Raw genomic sequence first — 20,336 nt, 5'->3', positions numbered from 1 at the left:
CAATGTTATATGTCAATTACATCTCAATAAAGCTTTTAAAAAGTACTTGAAAGATCAAACTTGTAAACATTTATTACAAATTACCGCTATTCTGTTCAGTTAGTCACTTAGAATAAAAACAAATTAAAGGAAAGTTTGAATCAAGAAAAAGTTAAGTAGCATAAACTTTTTCTCCCCCCAAATACTTTCAGGGTTTGGTTTATGGCCTTGCTGTATTTGCATTTGCACAGTACACTGTTAGGTTCCTTTCCTGGAATCATCCTTCAGTGTGTTCATAAGGACTTCTCATAGTCTGCTTGGAGACCGATCTAATTAAGTATGGCACCTGAAAAGAGCAGCACCTCCCCAACAAAGGGCATGTGACTTTTAACTGGAGTCAGGAAGACTTGAAGCCCACCAAAAACTTGGAATTTGCTATTGCAATGGCATCACATGAGATGAATTCAGCGAATTAACATCTGGGTATGGTTATCTTTGTTTTCATCTGGAATATTCATTTTTAAAGTTTGGCCCATGCTTCCCATTTATTTTTCAGAAGGTATATAAGATTCCAAATATTTGAAGCAACCCATGGTAGGCTCCAACCTGGCTCAGTTCTTGGAAAGGAGGTACAACAGAAACTTCTATGAGCTAAGTCACACCTGAATAATTTGGGAAAATGGCAGTCGGAAGGGAGATCCAATTGATACTAATTACTTAGCAAGGACATTCTTTATATAAACCACAAAGATAACCTTTAATCCAGTTCCAGAAATTCTTGTATATTTCTGTATAATGTGGTCTAACAAGCCATGATGTGTGTGAGGGCCGTTGCCATGATGACAGTAAGAAAGCAATGTTCATGAGAATGAACAGCCATTCTCACATGCAGATGACACCACCCTTATGGCAGAAAGTGAAGAGGAACTAAAAAGACTCTTGATGAAGGTGAAAGTGGAGAGTGAAAAAGTTGGCTTAAAGCTCAACATTCAGAAAACGAAGATCATGGCATCCGGTCCCATCACTTCATGGGAAATAGATGGGGAAACAGTGGAAACGGTGTCAGACTTTATTTTTCTGGGCTCCAAAATCACTGCAGATGGTGACTGCAGCCATGAAATTAAAAGACGCTTACTCCTTGGAAGGAAAGTTATGACCAACCTAGACAGCATATTCAAAAGCAGAGACATTACTTTGGCAACAAAGGTTCATCTAGTCAAGGCTATGGTTTTTCCAGTGGTCATGTATGGATGTGAGAGTTGGACTGTGAAGAAAGCTGAGTGCCGAAGAATTGATGCTTTTGAACTGTGGTATTGGAGAAGACTCTTGAGAGTCCCTTGGACTGCAAGGAGATCCAACCAGTCCATTCTGAAGATCAGCCCTGGGATTTCTTTGAAAGGAATGATGCTAAAGCTGAAACTCCAGTACTTTGGCCACCTCATGCAAAAGAGTTGACTTGTTGGGGGCCAGAGTGAGGTACTCGGCCCGTGGCAATGGTCATGAGGAAGGAGGCTCGACATATGCAAAGGCGGGATCGAGCCTCAGGAGTCCCCCTGGAAATCCTCGAGCATCTACCCCCATAACCAGAGCCTCCCTGCTTTACTACTTTGTGCTCTCACCTACACCTCTGACTTTACAGGGGGCTGTCCCCCACCACCTCTTTCAGAGAAGGAGTTAACCTAGAGCTCCAGTTAATAAAAACTCCTGGGCGTGACAAGAGTGTTTTAACCTACAAACTCCTCTGAAGGTTCTCTAGCCTGCCTGACAGGCTCGTCCGGCCACATGTGATTGCTCATAGCCTCCCAACCGTGAGAGGCACGAGATGCTTTAAACCTTCTAAAAACAGGTTCCTTAGAAAAGCTAGAAAACTATTAGTATAAGTATAATGGGCTGATTAGAAATTGTATTGGTGAAGGGTTTTTCATTTGTTGAGCCAATGTTTGTTGCTAAGTCTCCACATCCCCTGCCCTTACACACATTAATGAGTATATAGAAGAAATAAGTATTAACCTTTGATATAAATCACGTTAGACCTTAGGCTAAGTAAATTCTTTCCTTAACTAAAACCCACTACACCCTCACCCTATAGGAATGTAACTTTATTTGGGTGGTGTCTGCTTTAAGAATAATCACCCCTGGAGAAATAAGTGTCCTGGTTGACTGACTGCTGTCACAAGGATAGGGTCATAAATTGTCAGCAGGCCCCTTGGCCAGAAGATGATGTAACACCCCTAAGACCTCTGTATACATTTGTATGAAGCACCTGACTTTGATAAAAGTCAGGACTGAGGACCCCACGTGACTTTTGTATAACATCTCAGTGTATAAAAACAGACTCTGGAAAATAAAGAATTGGAATCAGTTCCTCGAAAGACTGGTCTCCCCATGTCTCTCTCTCTCTCACTCTGGCTGAGTCTCCATCTGGAGCGTGGAACCCGCCATGCTTACTAATTATGCCTGGGCTTCTAAGATCCGACCGGGGAGGCCTCAGTGTCTCCTCTCCTTCGGGAGAATGGAAGGACGCCTGCAGCCTACGTAAGTGGTGCAAGCTTCTTGTCTTGAAGTTTTATTGGTCTCCCGCGTAAACCAAGCTACTCAGCCTCTTTTTCTCCACTGAATTTTCCTACTGAGCTATCCTCATTCTATTAATCTTTATATCTTTAATTAATATCTAATTGAAGCTATTGTATCCTGATCCTCGCCAACGCCGTCCCTGCTTCAAATACCCTGGATCAGCCGGGGCTGGAGCCCGGCATTGACTCATTGGAAAAGACTCTGAGGCTGGGAGGGATTGGGGGCAAGAGGAGAAGGGGACGACAGAGGATGAGATGGCTGGATGGCATCACTGACTCGATGGACATGAGTCTGAGTGAACTCCGGGAGTTGGTGATGGAGGCCTGGCCTGCTGCAATTCATGGGGTCGCAAACAGTCGGACACGACTGAGCAACTGATCTGATCTGATAGGAAATTAATAGGGAAAAATAACTTTAAAATGGTCTTGCAGGCAAAAAGTTTGGCAAATACCAGGTGAAATTAAAGTAAGTGTGTTTTCCTACTATCGATATTTTAAAATGTTCAATGATCTATTGCGTATTGTTCCTCTTCAAACTTATTTAAAGATCGCCCTTTTTCTTAACATCCTTGCTATGTGTCCTCATGTTTTAGATCCAGTCACCAACCACTCAGACATTCATCTTTCTCATTTTAAAAATGGAGTAACACTTTATATCATGAGGTTAGTATGTTTTTGTTGTTCAGTTGCTAAGTCGTGTCCGACTCCCTGCGACCCCAGAAACTGCAGCATAAATTAAGTTTATAAATATACATAATTGCCTTATAAATAATCAAGTATAATACAAATCGCTGTGTTGTTAGGCATGGGCGTAACTCTGGTGGTAAAGGTTAATATATTTCTCTTCACTTCTTTCGCTCTATTTATAAGTGTCTACAACCCTTCACAGCTTAAAAGCATGAAAATGTTGCCTTTTGGAACAGCCTAATCTCTGATTGTGCTACTCAGACTTCTGTTTCCTATGGTTCTATTCAGCGTCACCACTCCAGCTCTCCTTTTGGATATTAGTACATATGTGTACAGCATTTTCCAAAATGTGAACTTTGGGGGGAACTCAGAACTAAACAATGTTCAACAGGTGTGAAATGTTTCATTTCAGCAGGATGTCCCAGAGCCTTCATTATGTATAACGCTGTGAGTCTCCAAGAGGAAACTCTAACTTGCAGTATATTTTCCAAATTTATCTTACAGTGGAACTCCTCTTATCCTGGAGGTCCCAGTGGTCTACAGAACACACTTTTGGAAATGCTACTGAATAGGCTTGGTGGACGTGAATTGGCTTCTCTGCTAGAAAAGAAGTCTCAGGGACTGTATCCCTAATAATCTCCCACTGTCCTTGTGAGTCTGAGACTTGGCACTCTGTGCTACATTGCAGCAAAGCTTCCACCTGGACACACCTCTCCTGCAGATACAAAATACAGAGAAATTAAACAGGACTGAAAATAACTCTGTGCGTATGCACTTGGGGCAAATTCTGGACCAAAAGATACAAAAAGACAAAAAAGAAAAAAGTCCCTGACATCCATCCCTGAAGAGCCACGAGCCATGGGTGTCAGGAGCAAAAGCCTGTACTCAATACCACAGAGTGGAGGCGGGCAGACACCTAAGCCATCCCTCCAGCCTGACCTCTGGGCATACCCCTGCTCTTTCCTTGAATAAGGAATGAGCTCACACCCTCTCCAGAAGCAAGCAAGGGGGGTTCCTTGTTTTCATTTTCTCCTGCAGCCAGCAGAAGAACCCTAATAGAGCCTTGCCTGAATTTCTTGTCTGGTCTCTAGTCAATTTCTATTGATTGGGGAGGGCCAAGAACCCTGGTTGGTATCACTTTGATATTGATCTGGAGTTTAAGTAGGATATGACTCTTTATGGGAGCTAAATGTGCCTCATGTACCTAAGTAAGTATATTATCATCAAAGCATTTTGACAATGTCACAGCTAAAAAATCTTTCATAGACACCAAAATCTGAATAACCTAAATTTCCCAGTGTACAAAATGCCTGAGTATATTGAGTTTTCTGGCTAATTCAGGTTACTTTAGGTGTTAGAAAAAAGCAGATGGTGGGGAGCCTTCCCTCATAGCTCAGCTGGTAAAGAATCCACCTGCAGGGCAGGAAAACCCCGTTTCAATTCCTGGATTGGGAATATCCACTGGAGAAGGGATAGGCTAGCCACTCCAGGATTATTGGGCTTCCCTGGTGGCTCAGCTGGTAAAGAATCCACCTGCAATGCAGGGGACCTGGGTTCGATCCTTGGGTTGGGAAGATCCCCTGGAGAAGGGACAGGCCACCCACTCCAGTACTCTGGCCTGGAGAATTCCATGAACTGTATAGTCCATGGGGGTCACAAAGAGTCAGACACAACTAAGCAACTTTCACTTTACTTTATTCAGTGATAATTATGCAGTCTTACAAAAGTAGAAAGTTCTGGAGGTTTATTTTGACTCTTTCCTGATGCCTGACTGAGCCTAGAAAGTTTTTTTAAAAACCAACAAAAGCTTGTTTTCTGGACATTTGTGTTGCATTATTTCATTCTTTTCATGGCTAATATTCCGTTGTGTATATGCACCACATCTTCTTTATCCATCCATCTGCCAAAGGACATTTAGGTTGCTTCCCTGTCTTGGAGAAGGCAATGGCACCCCACTCCAGTACTTTAATGTTAACAGTGCTACAATGAACACTGAGGTGCATGTATCCTTTTGGATCACGTTTTTTTTCTCCAGAATATGTCCAGAAGTGGGATTGTGGGATCATACTGTAGTTCTATTGTCAGTTTTTAAAGGAAACTACACTGTTCTCCATAATGGTTGTACCAATTTACATTGGTAAATGTAAAACCAATAAAAGTGGTTTTGTTGGTTTTAATAAACCTCCAACCAACAGTGTAGGAGGTTTCCCTTCTCTTCACATGCTTTCCAGCATTTATTGTTTGTGGATTTTTTTTATGATAGTCATTTTTACTGGTGTGAGATGATATCTCGTATTTTTGATTTGCATTTCTCTAATAATTAGTGATGTTGAACATTTGCTCATGTGTTTCTTGGACATCTGTGTGTCTTCTCTGGAAAATGTCTATTTAGGTCTTCTGTTTTTTTTTTGATTGAATTGTTTGCTTTGATGATATTGAGCTGCAGGGGCTGTTTGTAAATTTTGGAGACTGATCCCTTGAGGGTCACATCATTTTCAAATTTTTTCTCTTAATCGGAGAGTTGTCTTTTCATTTTGTTTATAGTTTCCTTTGCTATGCAAAAGGTTTTTAATTTAATTAAGTTCCATTTGTTTATTTTTGTTTTTATTTCCATTACTCTAGGAGACAGATTGAAAAAGAAAATATTCCTGCAATTTTTGTCGGAGAGTCTGTGGCCCATATTTTCCTCTGAGAGTTGTATAGTGTCCGGTCTAACATTTAGGTCTAATCCATTTTGAGCTTATTTTTGTGCATGGAATTAAAAATATTCAAATTTCATTTTTTTAAATGTAGCCGTCCTGTTCTCCCAGCACCATGTATTGAAGACATGGTCTCCTCACGGGTGTATAGACAGTCCTTGGACAGAAGGCTGCCCTCACCCTCTCCCCCTCCACCCCAAGCCCCGGGCCACACACAATTGGACCAGGGTAGACAGCTAATTGGGGCAGTCTGAGCAAGGGTCAGAAAAGAATTTCCAGATATGGAGCATTTCAGAAGGGAGTGAGTTTATTAAGAACAAAGAGCAGAGATAATGTGGGCACTGCCAGCGCAGTGGGCTGACCTCCTGACAATGGAGCAGCGACAGTTTTCTTGGGTTAGTAGCCAATTTTTATAGCCTCAAGACAAAGAAAATTTCTGCTAGAAGGTTGGCATTAGGTGATTGGTTGGGCCATTATAGGGTGCTTACTGGAGTGGGCATCTTTGCCTAACTGGGAGTCAGGAGGCTTGTTAGTGATGATCACAGGGGGGTTTTGGCAACGCTTGCAAAAGGGCTCAGTCAACTTCAGAGGTGGCCTTGGTTCGGGCTCCACGGCTGTGGCCTCGGTGTAAGGCTGCACACCTGTGGCCTGGAGGCAGGGCTCAACACAGCTCACGCGAGCCTGTCCAATCAGAATGTGAAAACGGAAACTAGAACTTTGAGTCAGTTGGACAATGATGAGCAGCTGCTCTTAAAAGTAGTATTGGGGGAGGAGAGAGAGGAGGGAAGGGGGTTGGTTATAGGCTAGAATGCTCATATTTTGAAGACACTTTCAGATTGTAACTGTTACACTGTTGCAATTTATTCAAGACTGCTCCCATACATAATGGACAAATTAAGTCCTTATTTGAAACATCTATTCCATCTAGATATTTAGAAGTGCCAGATGCATGTTAAATGGGTGTGTGTGTTAATCACTCAGTCATGTCTGACTCTTTGTGACCTCATGGACTGTAGCCTGCCAGGCTCCTCTGTCCATGGAATTCTCCGGACAAGAATACTGGAGTGGGTTGCCATTCTCCAGGGGATCTTCCTAACACAGGGATTGAACCAGTGTCTCCTGCATTGCAGGCAATTCTTTACTGTCTGAGCCACTAGGGAAGCCCCAGTGTTACTTAGAGGTAGTAAAATGTCACTTTGTAATTATCTTTTTGCCCGGATTCATAGGAAGCACTGTCTCTGGGAAAGTTAAATGTCAGGCCTCCTCTGTGAGCAGTGTACTCTTGCCTACACTTGTTCAGTGGTTTGGAGGAAGTGGGAAGAATTGCAAAACGTCATATGGACATACCTGGACAGTTTCAAACAAAACCATTTTTTTATGTTATGTGCATTTTGTTTTGCTAAGTATATAGTATATATAATGGACAAATGAGTCCTAATTTTGCAACATCTAGTCTCTAGATGTTAAAGAGGTTGCCACCGTATGACAAAGTAGGTAGTAAAATTAACACATTTTGTACACTTTAGTGTTGAAATTCACAGGAAAGCTTGTCTTCTGTAAGTGACTTTTGGATATGAATTTGTTCAACCACCTCTAAGCAATACACATGCCTGAACTTGACCACTGGATTGGTGGTGGGGAGAAGGAAGTGAGAGAAGGCATGGTCGTATTTAGAAGATATCTCAGATTATAACCTTTGTTACATGTGTTCGATTTTATTTAATAAAATGTGTACATAGCGTACAAGTGGATATAGTGGACAAATAAGCTATTATATGAAATATCTGGTCTCTCTAGATATTTAGAAATGCTTGACGCATTTAAAAATGCTGTTAAATAACTTCTTATAAAAAGCTGTTAAAAACTGATGGGAAATACTGTCTTTGGAAATGGAATTGTTAAACCTCTGCTCTGAACAGTATACTCTGTGCTTTTTTGCTGGGTTGAGGGAGGGGGGACGGAAGATTGCAAAAGATACTTTGCTAGTGGGTACTAGATTTCAGCTTACCATTGCTCTATATGCTAAGTGCATTTCATTTAATTTTACTGTATACACTGGACAAATGGGTCCCAATTTAAAAATATCTAGTTTCTAGATTGAGGTTGCCAAGATATGACAAAAGTAAGGTTAGTAATCTAACACATTTTGTACACTTTGTGTTAAAATTCACTGAAAGGCCATCTTCTGAAAAGGACCTTGGAAATGAAATTATAAATCACGTCTAGGTGATACATGTGCCTGTACTTGCCCACTTTTGGACAGATGTGAAAAGGAAGAATTGGGAGAAATGAAGGGTTCTAGACTAGAATGTTCCTTCTTAGAAGACACTTTTGGATATACCTATTGTTACATGTGTGTAGTTTATTCAACACTATTGTGTATATAGTGGACAAACTTATGTTTAGAAGAGCACAAGTTACGTTAAAAGTAGAGGTAGTGAAATAACATATTTTGCATATATATCCTTTTGTTAAAATTAATATGAAATACTGTCTATTAGAAATGGAATGATTAAAATGATCAAACCATCTCTCTGAGCAGTACACATTATCTTATTTGTGCTGATTCAGGGGGAAAGAAGAAAGCACAAGGGGGTTATATCAGTGTGTTTATAGTTAGGCAAGATTAACCATTGTCACATATGTGTCTGCATTTTGTTTTACTTTAACTGTGTATATAGTGTTCATAAGGAACAAGCATCCAAATTTATAGTCGGAAACGCCTGAAGCGACTTAGCAGCAGCGGCAGTCTTCGTAGATGTTAAAGAAGTTTCCAGTGTATGACAAAATTAGCAAATAAATACATTGTGTACACTTCATGTTAAAATTCATAGGAAAGACTTCTGAAAACAACTGGCAGAAGTAAAATTGGTAAAATCCCCTCTAAGCATTACAGAAGCTTATTGGACTTGTCCACTGGGTTGATGGAGATGAGAAGTGAAAGGGCTCTCAGCCAGAGTGTCCCTGTTTAGATGGCACTTTGAGACCAGCTTCTGTGCACAGTTTATTCAGTGCCATTACATGCATCAGTCCAGTTCAGTTGCTCGGTCATGCCCAACTCTTTGTGACCCCATAAATCGCACGCCAGGCCTCCCTGTCTATCACCAGCTCCCGGAGTTCACTCAGACTCACGTCCATCGAGTCAGTGATGCCATCCAGCCATCTCATCCTCCGTCGTCCCCTTCTCCTCCTGCCCCCAATCCCTTCCAGCATCAGGATCTTTTCCAATGAGTCAACTCTTTGCATGAGGTGGCCAAAGTACTGGAGTTTCAGCTTTAACGTCATTCCTTCCAAAGAAATCCCAGGGCTGATCTCCTTCAGAATGGACTGCTTGGATCTCCTCGCAGTCCAAGGGACTCTCAAGAGTCTTCTCCAACATCACAGTTCAAAAGCATCAATTCTTCGGCACTCAGCCTTCTTCACAGTCCAACTCTCACATCCATACGTGACCACAGGAAAAACCATAGCCTTGACTAGACGGACCTTTGTTGGCAAAGTAATGTCTCTTGTTTTGAATATGCTATCTAGGTTGGTCATAACTTTCCTTCCAAGGACGTATAGTAGACAAATTCTTGTTTGAAACATCTAGCCTTTCTAAATGTATAGAAGTACACAATGTATTTCGAAAGTAGAGAGTTAAAGTATCAGCTTCGAAGTATTTTTTATGTTAATTCATAGGAATGGCTGTGTTTGGGGAGTGGAATTGTTAAATGTGCATTTTGGAGAGTAAGCTGACTGTTCACGCTGTGGTGGGGATATAACAGGAAGGAAATGCAGAGAGAAGGGCTCAGTGCCCATCAGTGTTTAGACTGGTTCGGATTGTCTAGCATTGTTCTGTTAGTTACCGTCACTGTGTTTTAAAGAGTAAGCAAGTCCTACTCTCTGGAGGATGAGAGGAGACTGAGGCAGGGAAGAACTGAAGCACTCCAGCCAACAGCCAACCAACTCTGAGAACCGGAGCAGCTTTGCAGGTTCAGGGCTGACCACACACACCGGAGGCAATCAAGACCAAAGCAAGCCAGGAAGCCCAGGTAGAAGTACTGCCCCACTGAACTGGCACTGAAGACATGGTGTAAGTTGCTATGTTTGGGGATGGTTTGTTACACAGCAGTAACTAACTGACACAGGAAAATATATGTAGAAACAATTTAAATAATATTTTAAAATCCGTGTCAGCCTTTTAAATAGCAATTATTTATGAAACATTTATATCTCACAGAAGAAACTAAATTATCATTTAACACATAGTATAATTATTTAAACAATTTCTTTTGCTGGATGTAACTTTTATATATTTCAAATTCTCAATAAATGTGTTGAATTGAATGGGACCAAAAAAAAAAAAAATAAGCAAGTCTAATGCCCAAAGTATATTAAAAGGAGAGGTAGTAAAATAACCCTTCATTAAATGCCCTTTTGTTGGTATTGGGAAGAGCTGTGTCTTCTGGGAGTGTCTATGTTACTCCACCTCTTGGAGCTACTCCAGTACTTAGTCTCTGAGATGCTGGAGGCGGGGTAAGAGAAAGGGTGAGGGGAGGACTTCTTAGCTAATAAATATCTGCATATCAGAAGACAGATTTAGGTTATAACCATGGGTCTGTGTGTGCATTTTTGTAAAGTACCTGTGTTTATTGTGGACAAGCTCATTCTTTATTATGCAACATCTAGGCTTTTTAGAGGGCTTCTCCGGTAGCTCAGCTGGTAAAGAATCCACCTGCAATGCAGGAGACCTGGGCTCAATCCCTGGGTGGGGAAGAGCCCCTGGAGAAGGGATAGGAATGTCCTAAGGTGAAAATGTATGATAAAAAATAGAGCTAGTGAATTAACCAATTTTTAAATACCTGGGTTATAACTGATGAAAACATAAAGCAACATCTTGGACATGGAAGTGTTAAACCATCAGGACTTGATCATTAGGTTGGCAACAGAGGGGCAGAAGGACATATAAAGGGAGGGCTGTTTTGGACGTGTTCAGGTTTCTATTTTGATGATAATCATTGATGTGTGTGGAGAAGGCAATGGCATCCCACTCCAGTACTCTTGCCTGGAAAATCCCATGGACGGAGGAGGCTGGTGGGCTGCAGTCCATGGGGTCGCTAAGAGTCGGACATGACTGAGCGACTTCACTTTCACTTTCCACTTTCATGCACTGGAGAAGGAAATGGCAACCCACTCCATTGTTCTTGCCCAGAGAATCCCAGGGATGGGGGAGCCTGGTGGGCTTCCGTCTATGGGGTCGCACAGAGTCGGACACGACTGAAGCGACTTAGCAGCAGCAGCAAGGTCATGAGGGCAGAGCCCCCAAGGTGAGATTAGTGTCCTTAAAAGAAGAGACTTGAGAGAGCTTGATTCTCTGCCCTGCACCGGGTGAGGATACAAGGAGAAGACAATCAGGTACAGACCAGAAGGTGAGCCCTCACCAAGAGCTAAACCTGCTGGCACCTTGATCTTGGACTTCCCAGACTTCAAAACTGAGACACACAGGGTCGTGACTTAAGCCTCCCCGTCGTGGTAGTTTGTTATAGGCCCCCGAGTCGACTAAGTGCAGAGACAGAACAATCCTCTACTCCTTCCAGAGAAAGGGGATGAAAGGGCTGCGCCTGGCAGGTTAATTGCATCTTGACGAACTGCAGCTTTTGGCTGAGCCACACTGACCTCTGACTCCTGGGAGAGCTCTGGCCAGAGAGCCTGTTACCTCGAGGCGTGTCTATCACACCTTCTGTCCTCATATGGCCCCAACAGCACGGGCCAGGGCTGCCGTTGGGACTTAAAACCAAGACAGCTTCCACCAAGCGGCACCTTAGAACGCAGAGGGAAAGCCGTCGGAGGGAAGGCTCCCTCGCTGCTCCTATCAGTAAGCGGTCCACACACACCCCTATGAACACCAGGAAAAAAACACTTAGTGTGCTGCTTCTAGAGGTAGTACGCCTGATAACAATCATGGGAACTGATCTAAGAGTAAGAATTCTGGAGTCTCCACTCAGAGGGAAATTGAGCCTCAAAGCATCCCGGTTGCCGGTCTCCTTCCGCTGAAGGTGGCTGTCCTCTCGCTCTCGGCACACTCAGCCAGTCCCTGCTTCCCTCGCGTGGCCGTCAGCCCTCTTCATTACGGGGCGCAGTTAGTAGCTGCCTGTGTGCTCGCCCCTTCCCCAGCCACAGATGTCCGGGATAACGGACGAGCCCACCTGGTGTGAATTCTCCCAACACCGGGAAAGCCCCTCCTCCCCCAGAAGCACAGATGCGGCCACTCGTCCCCTCCAGCTGTCACATTCAGTGGACACGTTGCTCCCGAACCGACACCCCGTGTATTAACCAGTGGTGTCCCTGATGCTGCCTCTTGGCTTTTTCTTTGGTCTCGAGACTGGGCAGCTGCAGAGCATGCAGGCCTGTGGAGTGCAGCCAGTCTCCCTTTTTTTCTGCTGTACTCTGTCTTGCCTTTCCAGCGTCTCATGCGCCTTTAGTGGAGAAGCTGCCAGCTGAATATACTTAGAAATAAGTCACTTCAATCGGATTTTAGAATCATAGAAACCAGGCCCCAGAGGTTTTTCCAATAAACCTTGAACCTCGTATTTGCCAGTATGTATGCCTACCTGTGGAAACAGTTCAAGGTGGGGTAGAAAAGATATTTTCTACTACTTTGTTCCTGACTGTCTAGAGAGAGATGAAAGATCAAAAGAGACACACTCCTTTTACAGCTGGAATTAGGAAATGTACTCATGAGTAAATCACAGAAGAAGCCCAGGACGCAGAAGATACTTGGCAGAGGATCAGACCTCCAAGAGCCACAAGTGGCTCCCCCAGAGAGCCCATGGTAGGATGCTACTGAGAGATGGGGTGTTATGAGGGTTTATTAATACCATTCGTTAAGAATATCAATCAACTGTTCCAAAAATTTAGGTGAGAAGCTCTCAACCCCATTAGAATCTCAATGCCCAGGCTACAAATGGATCAACTAAGTAAAAACCACTGCGGGTGGAACTTCAGTCTTTAAAAATCTCTCCAGTGGATCCCAAGTTGCAGCCAAAACTGAGAACCGCTGATGTAGGCAGGATGGAGAAAGACAGATTGAAAAGAACAGGACATATTATTTCCAGCATTATGAAGTGAGTTTCAGAGGGCAAGAAGCTCTGGGTGGAAGTATTGATCATCCAAAAGGGAACCTGCCCAGGTTCTGCTGAGACCAGGCAGACCCCTGAGAGCAGCAGGTAACACAATCATCCAGCCTAGAGGAGAAGAAATCTCTCAGTGCTCAGGAACATCAAATCATGGAGCTTTTCAGGAGGCCCGTAATTTACTGACTTCACCTCTCCATGGTGGTGCTACATAATGCAGAATCTGGAGAAGGCTGTCAAACAGTGTGAGGAGTTAAAGTAATGAAGACAACCTCTTTTTTTTTTTAATTGAAGTTTAGTTGACTTCCAGTGCTGTACTATATATATATATATAACATATATATATAAATATAAAAATAAATATATAAAAATAATATATATGTTATATATAACATATATATAAATATAAAAATAAAATATATATATTTGTTATATATACATATATAGTACAACATTGGAAGTCAACTAAACTTCAATTTAAAAAAAAAAGAGGTTGTCTTCATTCCTTTAACTCCTCACACTCTGTTTGACAGCCTTCTCCAGATTCTGCATTATGTAGCACCACCATGGAGAGATGAAGTCAGTAAATTATGGGCCTCCTGAAAAGCTCCATGATTTGAATGGTCCTGAGCACTGGGAATATATATACGTATATATAACATATATATATATATATGAAGAATCTGCCTGCAATGGAGGAGGATTGCAGGAAACCCCAGTTCAACTCCTGGGTCAGGAAGCTTCCTGGAGAAGGGCTGGACTACTCACTCCTTTGTTCTTGGGCTCCCTGGTGGCTCAGACAGTAAAGAATCCACCTGCAATGTGGGAGACCTGGGTTCGATCCCTGGGTTGGGAAGATCCCCTGGAGGAGGGCATGGCAACCCACTCCTGTATTCTTGCCTGAAGAATCCCATGGACAGAGGAGCCTGGCAGGCTATAGTCCATGCGGTTGCAAAGAGTTGGACACAACTGAGCGACTAAGCACAGCACGCAGCACAGCACATGCATATAATGAACTGTAATGGAAAGAAAAATTACATATATTCAATATAGGATATTGACTATAGTACCCTGTGCATTTCAGTAGGATTTTATTGTTTATCTATTTTTGTATATAGCCATTTTTGCCTTTTTAAATACTATTCATGGGGTTCTCATGGCAAGAATACTGCAGTGGTCTGCCATTCCCTTCTCCAGTGGACCATGTTTTGTCAAAGAGGAGAGGGAAAAAGCCGGCTTAAAGCTCACTATTAAAATAGCTAAGATCACGGCATCCAGTTCCATCACTTCATGGCAAATAGAACAGGAAAAGTTGGAAGCAATGACAGATTTTGCTTCTTGGGCTCTAAAATCACTGTGGATGGTGACTGCAGCCATAAAATTAGAAGACAATTGCTTCTTGGAAGGAAAGCTATGACAAACCTAGACGGTGTATTAAAGAGCAGAGACATCATTTTGCTGACAAAAATCCATATAATCAAAACTCTGGTCTTTCCCACAGTCATGTATAGAAGTGAGAGCTGGACCATAAAGAAAGCTGAGTGCCAAAGAATTGATGCTTTCGAACTGTGGTGCTGGAGAAGACTCTTGAGAGTCCCTTGGACTGCAAGGAAATCAAACCAGTCAATCCTAAAGGAGATCAACCCTGAATACTCATTGGAAGGACTGATGCTGAAGTTGAAACTCAAATACTTTGGCCACCTGATGAGAAAAGCTGACTCACTGGAAAAAGACCCTGATGCTGGGAAAGACTGAAGGCAGAAGGAAAAGAGGGTTGACAGAGGATGATATGGTTGGATGGCATCACCAATTCAATGGACATGAACTTGGGCAAACTCCAGGAGATGGTGAGGGACAGGGAGGCCTGGCATGCTGCAGTCCATGGGGTTGCAAAGAGTCAGACACGACTTAGTGACAACATACAGCAGTTTGAGTCTGATAATTCCGAAGTCCTAATTTATCCCTACCCTCTTTAACCTTTAGTACATAAGTTTGTTTTCTACATCTGTCTGTTTCTGTTTGGTAAATAAGTTCATTGTGTCCTACTTTAGATTCCACATACAAGTGATATTATATGGTATTTGTTTTTCTCTAAGTTCACTTAGAATGAGAATCTGTAAATCCTTTCATGTTACTGCAAATGGCATTATTTCCTTCTTCTTTAGGGCTGAGTAATATTCCATTGTATACATGTACCACTTTTTAATCCATTCATCTGTGGATAAACATTTAGGCTGTTTCCATGTATCGGTTATTGTGAATAGTGCTATTATGAACATAGGGACACATGTATCTTTTTTAATTAGTTTCATCCAGATATATGCTCAGGAGTGGGCTTGCTGGATCATATGGTAATTTGTTTAGCTTTTTAAGGAACCTCCATACTGTTTTCCAAAGTGGCCGCCCCAGCTTACATTCCCACCCACAGTACAATAGGGTTTCCTTTTCTCCACACCTTCTCCAGCATTTGTTATTTGTAGATTTTTAAATTATGGCCATTCTAACCAGTGTGAGATACCTCATTGCAGTTTTGATTTGCATTCCTCTAATAGTTAGTGATGTTGAGTGCCTTTTCATGGACATGTTGGCCGTCTGGATAGCTCCTTTGGAGAAATGTCAGTTTAGATCTTCTGCCCATTTTTTCATGGGATTGTTTGCTTTTCTGTTGTTGAGTTGTATCAGCTGTTTGTATAATTAGGAAACTCAGCCGTTGTCAGTTGCATAGTTTGGAAATCTTTTCTCCCAGCGCATAGGCTGACCTTTCATTTTGTTTATGGTTTCCTTTGCTGTACCAAAGCTTACAAGTTTGATTAGGTCCCATTTGATTATTTTTGTTGTTATGTCTATTGCCTTGGGAGACCAACCTAAGAAAACTGCTATAACTTCTGTTGGAGAATGTTTTGCCTGTGTTCTCTTCTGGGAGTTCACTCATGCATTCTTCTGCATTTTGTTATTTATTGCCTTTAGCTTGGCTATTGTCTCAGCATGTGAATTTTCTAATTTTAATTGGCTCCTCTTTATAATTTCTAGTTCCCTGTTATAGTGATCTGCATTTCTACTGATAACACTTTTTATCTCCTTCAGTATTTTTACTGTCTCCTTTTTGAACTCATGATCTGGTAGACTGGAGAGGTCTGTTTCATTGTTTGTTCTTTCAGGAGACTTCTCTTGTTATTCTAATTGGGAGTGGCTCCTCTGTTACTTTTTTTTACTTATATTTCTCTGACTCTATAAATTACAAAGAAACTGTTATCTACTGTGGCCTTGAAGGGTTGTTTTTATCTGGGAGCCTTCCTGTCTAGCCCACAAAAGCTTAATATTTTTGGTGCAAGGGCTGTTTTTAGCATGAATGCCTGCCATGTCTCTCCTCAGGATATGCAGGCCCATCTCCCCTTAATAGGAAGTGTGATTGGTAGTGTGATCAGCACTGGAGGTTGAGCAGGGCCTCCTCTTTGCTCTGTGGTTGTTACAGCCCTGCCAGGGGCCAGGTCTGCTCCTCAGTTGTTGGGATATAACCCTCCGATCTGTTTATAAGGATGTGGTGTGAGGTGGGTTGAAATGGAGTGAGAATTTGTCAACGTGTTGATGTATTCTTGATGTATTTGTGGGAGTAGGTGGGTTCCATATCCTCATCCTGCTTCCTGATCTCTCCTTCGTCAAAAGCGTCTTTACAGCCAGTATAAGGATAAGAATTAACCTTAGGTGAAGATGAAGATTGTAAAGGAGAAAGGAGTGGGGAAATGAAACATAATGGGATACCCCACTTGTACGGAGAAAGACATAACCTGAAGAAGCGGGCCATATGTTTCTGTTGCCACTGAAACTGATAAGCTCTTCAAGGCCTGGAATAGTCACAGGCTGGGTCAAAATGGCCAACAAGCACATGAAGAGATGCTCAAGACCACTAAGCATCAGGGAAACACAAGTTAAAACTGCAATGAGAAACGACCTCACACCAACTAGGATGGCTATTATCAAAAGCAAAACAAAACAAAACAAAAAAACAGAAAATAGCAGATATTGGCAAGAATGAGGAGGAATTGTCATTCTTATGCACTATAGAAGAGAATAAAAAGGTGCAACCACTACATAACACAATATAGAATTTCCTCAAAAAATTAAAAGCAGAACTACCATATGATCTAGCAATTCAACTTCTGAGTATTGACTCAAAAGGAATTGAAACTGGAATCCCATAAAAATATCTGTAAATCCCTGTTTATAGCAGCATTACTGACAAGAGCCAAAAAATGGAAGCAACCCAGCTGTTCACTGGTGAATGAATGGATAAACAAATGTGGTCTATACGTACAGTGGAATATTATTCGGCCTGGAAAAATAAGGAATTTCTGACATAAACTATGACATGGATGAGCCTTGTGGACAGTATACTAAGTGAAATAAACTAGTCACAAAAAGACAAATATTGTAATTCCACTTATACTTATGTGGTATCCAGAGTAGTCAAACTTATGGAAACAAAGTAGAATGGAGGTGGCCAGGGATTGGGGGAAGAACTATACAAAAAAGATCTTCATGACCCAGATAACCATGATGGTGTGATCACTCACCTAGAGCCAGACATCCTGGAATGCAAAGTCAAGGAGGCCTTAGGAAACATCACTACAAACAAAGGTAGTGGAGGTGATGGAATTCCAGTTGAGCTATTTTAAATCCTAAAAGATGATGCTGTTAAAGTGCTTCACTCAATATGCCAGTAAATTTGGAAAACTCAGCAGTGGCCATAGGACTGGAAAAGGTCAGTTTTCATTCCAATTCCAAAGAAAGGCAATGCCAAAGAATGCTCAAACTACCATACAATTGCACTCATCTCAGACACTAGTAAAATAATGCTCAAAACTCTCCAAGCCAGGCTTCAACAGTACATGAACCATGAACTTCCAGGTGTTCAAACTGGATTTAGCAAAGGCAGAGGAACCAGAGATCAAATTGCCAAAATCTGTTGGATCATTGAAAAGGCAAGAGAGTTCTAGAAAAACATCTACTTCTGCTTTATTGACTATACCAAAGCCTTTAACTGTGTGAATCACAATAAACTGTGGAAATTTCTTCAAGAGATGGGAATACCAGACCACCTGACCTGCCTCCTGAGAAATCTGTGTGCAGGTCAGGAAGCAACAGTTAAAACTGGACATGGAACAACAGACTGGTTCCAAATCGGGAAAGGAGTACATCAAGACTGTATATTGTCACCCTGCTTATTTAACTTATATGGAGAGTACATCTTGAGAAACGCAGGGCTGGAAAAAGCACAAGCTGGAATCAGGATTGCTGGGAGAAATATCAATAACCTCAGATACACAGATGACACCACCCTTATGGCAGAAAGTGAAGAAGAACTAAAGAGCCTCTTGACGAAAGTGAAAGAGGAGAGTGAAAAAGCTGGCTTAAAGCTCAACATTCAGAAAATGAAGATCATGGCATCCGGTCCCAACACTTCATGGCAAATAGATGGAGAAACAATGGAAACAGTGAGAGAATTGAGCTCCAAAATCACTGCTGATGGTGACTGCAGCCATGAGATAAAAGACACTGGCTCCTTGGAAGAAAAGCTATGACCAACCTAGACAGCATATTAAAAAGCAGACATTACTTTGCCAACAAAGGTCCGTCTAGTCAAAGCTATGGTTTTTCCAGTGGTCATGTATGGATGTGAGAGTTGGACTGTAAAGAAAGCTAAGCGCAGAAGAATTGATGCTTTTGAACTGTGGTGTTGGAGAAGACTTTGAGGGTCCCTTGGACAGTAAGGAGATCCAACCAGTCCATCCTAAAGGAGATCAGTCCTGAATATGCACTGGAAGGACTGATGCTGAAACTTCAATACTTTGGCCACCTGATGTGAAGAACTTACTCGTTGGAAAACTCTGATGCTGGGAAAGATTGAAGGCAGGAGGAGAAGGGGACAATAGAGGAAGAGATGGCTGGATGGCATCACTGACTTGACGGACACGAGTTTGAGTAAGCTCCGGGAGTTGGTGATGCACAGGGAGGCCTGGCGTGATGCAGTCCATGGGGTAGCAAAGAGTAGGACACAACTGAGTGACTGAACTGACTGGAGGAAGAGTAGGGAATTTAATTCTGTACCAATTTTAATTGATACAGAGTTTCTGTTTTGCAAGATGAAAAGACTTCTGGAAATTGCCCAACAATGTGACTATAATCAAGGATTTGTAAAATGCATAGGTCAGTAGTGTTAAAACAGTAAATTCTGTTATGTGTATTTTGTCCCATTAAATGTATACATATAAATCCAGATATTTTTAGGTAAAAAAAGAGAGAGGTAGTACATTTTATATCATATATAAATATTTTTAAGAAAGTGGGATACATCTTAAGATAATCTCCTTTATGTCATGGTTTATATACACACAAATATAGATAGATAGACACATGAACACATCTATATCAAGAACCCTTAGGAGAATAAATGGGAAACTGATAAAATGGGATGGGGGGCAGTGGGACTGAGATTTCTTATGTTCACCTTTTTATAGTTTTAACTTTCGAATCATGTAAATATACTGCCTATTAAAATAAAGATATTTTGAAAAGTTAAGAAACAAAGCTGTATGAGCTGTTTGTATATTTTGGAGATTAATTCCTTGTCTATTGCATCATTTGCAAATATTCTCTCCCATTCTGTGGGTTGTCTTTTCCTTTTGTTTATGGTTTCTTTTGCTATCAAAAGGCTTTTAAGTTTAATTAGGTCCCATTTATTTATTTTTGTTTTTATTTCCATTACTTGACAGATCCAAGAAGATATTGCTGCAGTTTATGAAGAGAATATTCTGCCTGTTTTCCTCTAAGACTTTTAGACTGTCCAGTTTTACATTTAAGTATTTAATCCATTTTGAATGTTTTTGTGTGTATATGGTGTGAGGGAGTGTTCTAATTTCCATCATTTACAGACTGCTGTCCAGTTTTCCCAGCACCATTTTTTGAAGAGATTGTCTTTCCTCCACTGTACACTCTTCCCTCCTTTGTCATAGATTAGGTGCCACAGGTGCGTGGGTTTATCTCTGGACTTTCTATTGTGTTCCACTGATCTATATTTCTGCTGTTGTGCAAGTACCATGCTGTTTTAACGACTGTAGCTTTGTACTATAGTCTGAAGTCAGGGAGCCTGATTCCTCTATTCCATTTTTCTTTATCAAGATTGTATTGGCTCATGTTGATGTACGGCAGAAACCAAAACAACATTATAAAGCAATTATCCTTCAATTAAAAATAATATTTTTAAAGAAGATTATATTGGCTATCCAGAA

The sequence above is a fragment of the Bison bison genome, unplaced genomic scaffold (assembly GCF_000754665.1).
Source record: "Bison bison bison isolate TAMUID 2011002044 unplaced genomic scaffold, Bison_UMD1.0 scf7180017864270, whole genome shotgun sequence".
Lineage (NCBI taxonomy): Eukaryota > Metazoa > Chordata > Mammalia > Artiodactyla > Bovidae > Bison > Bison bison.
This window is presented reverse-complemented; position numbering follows the sequence as displayed.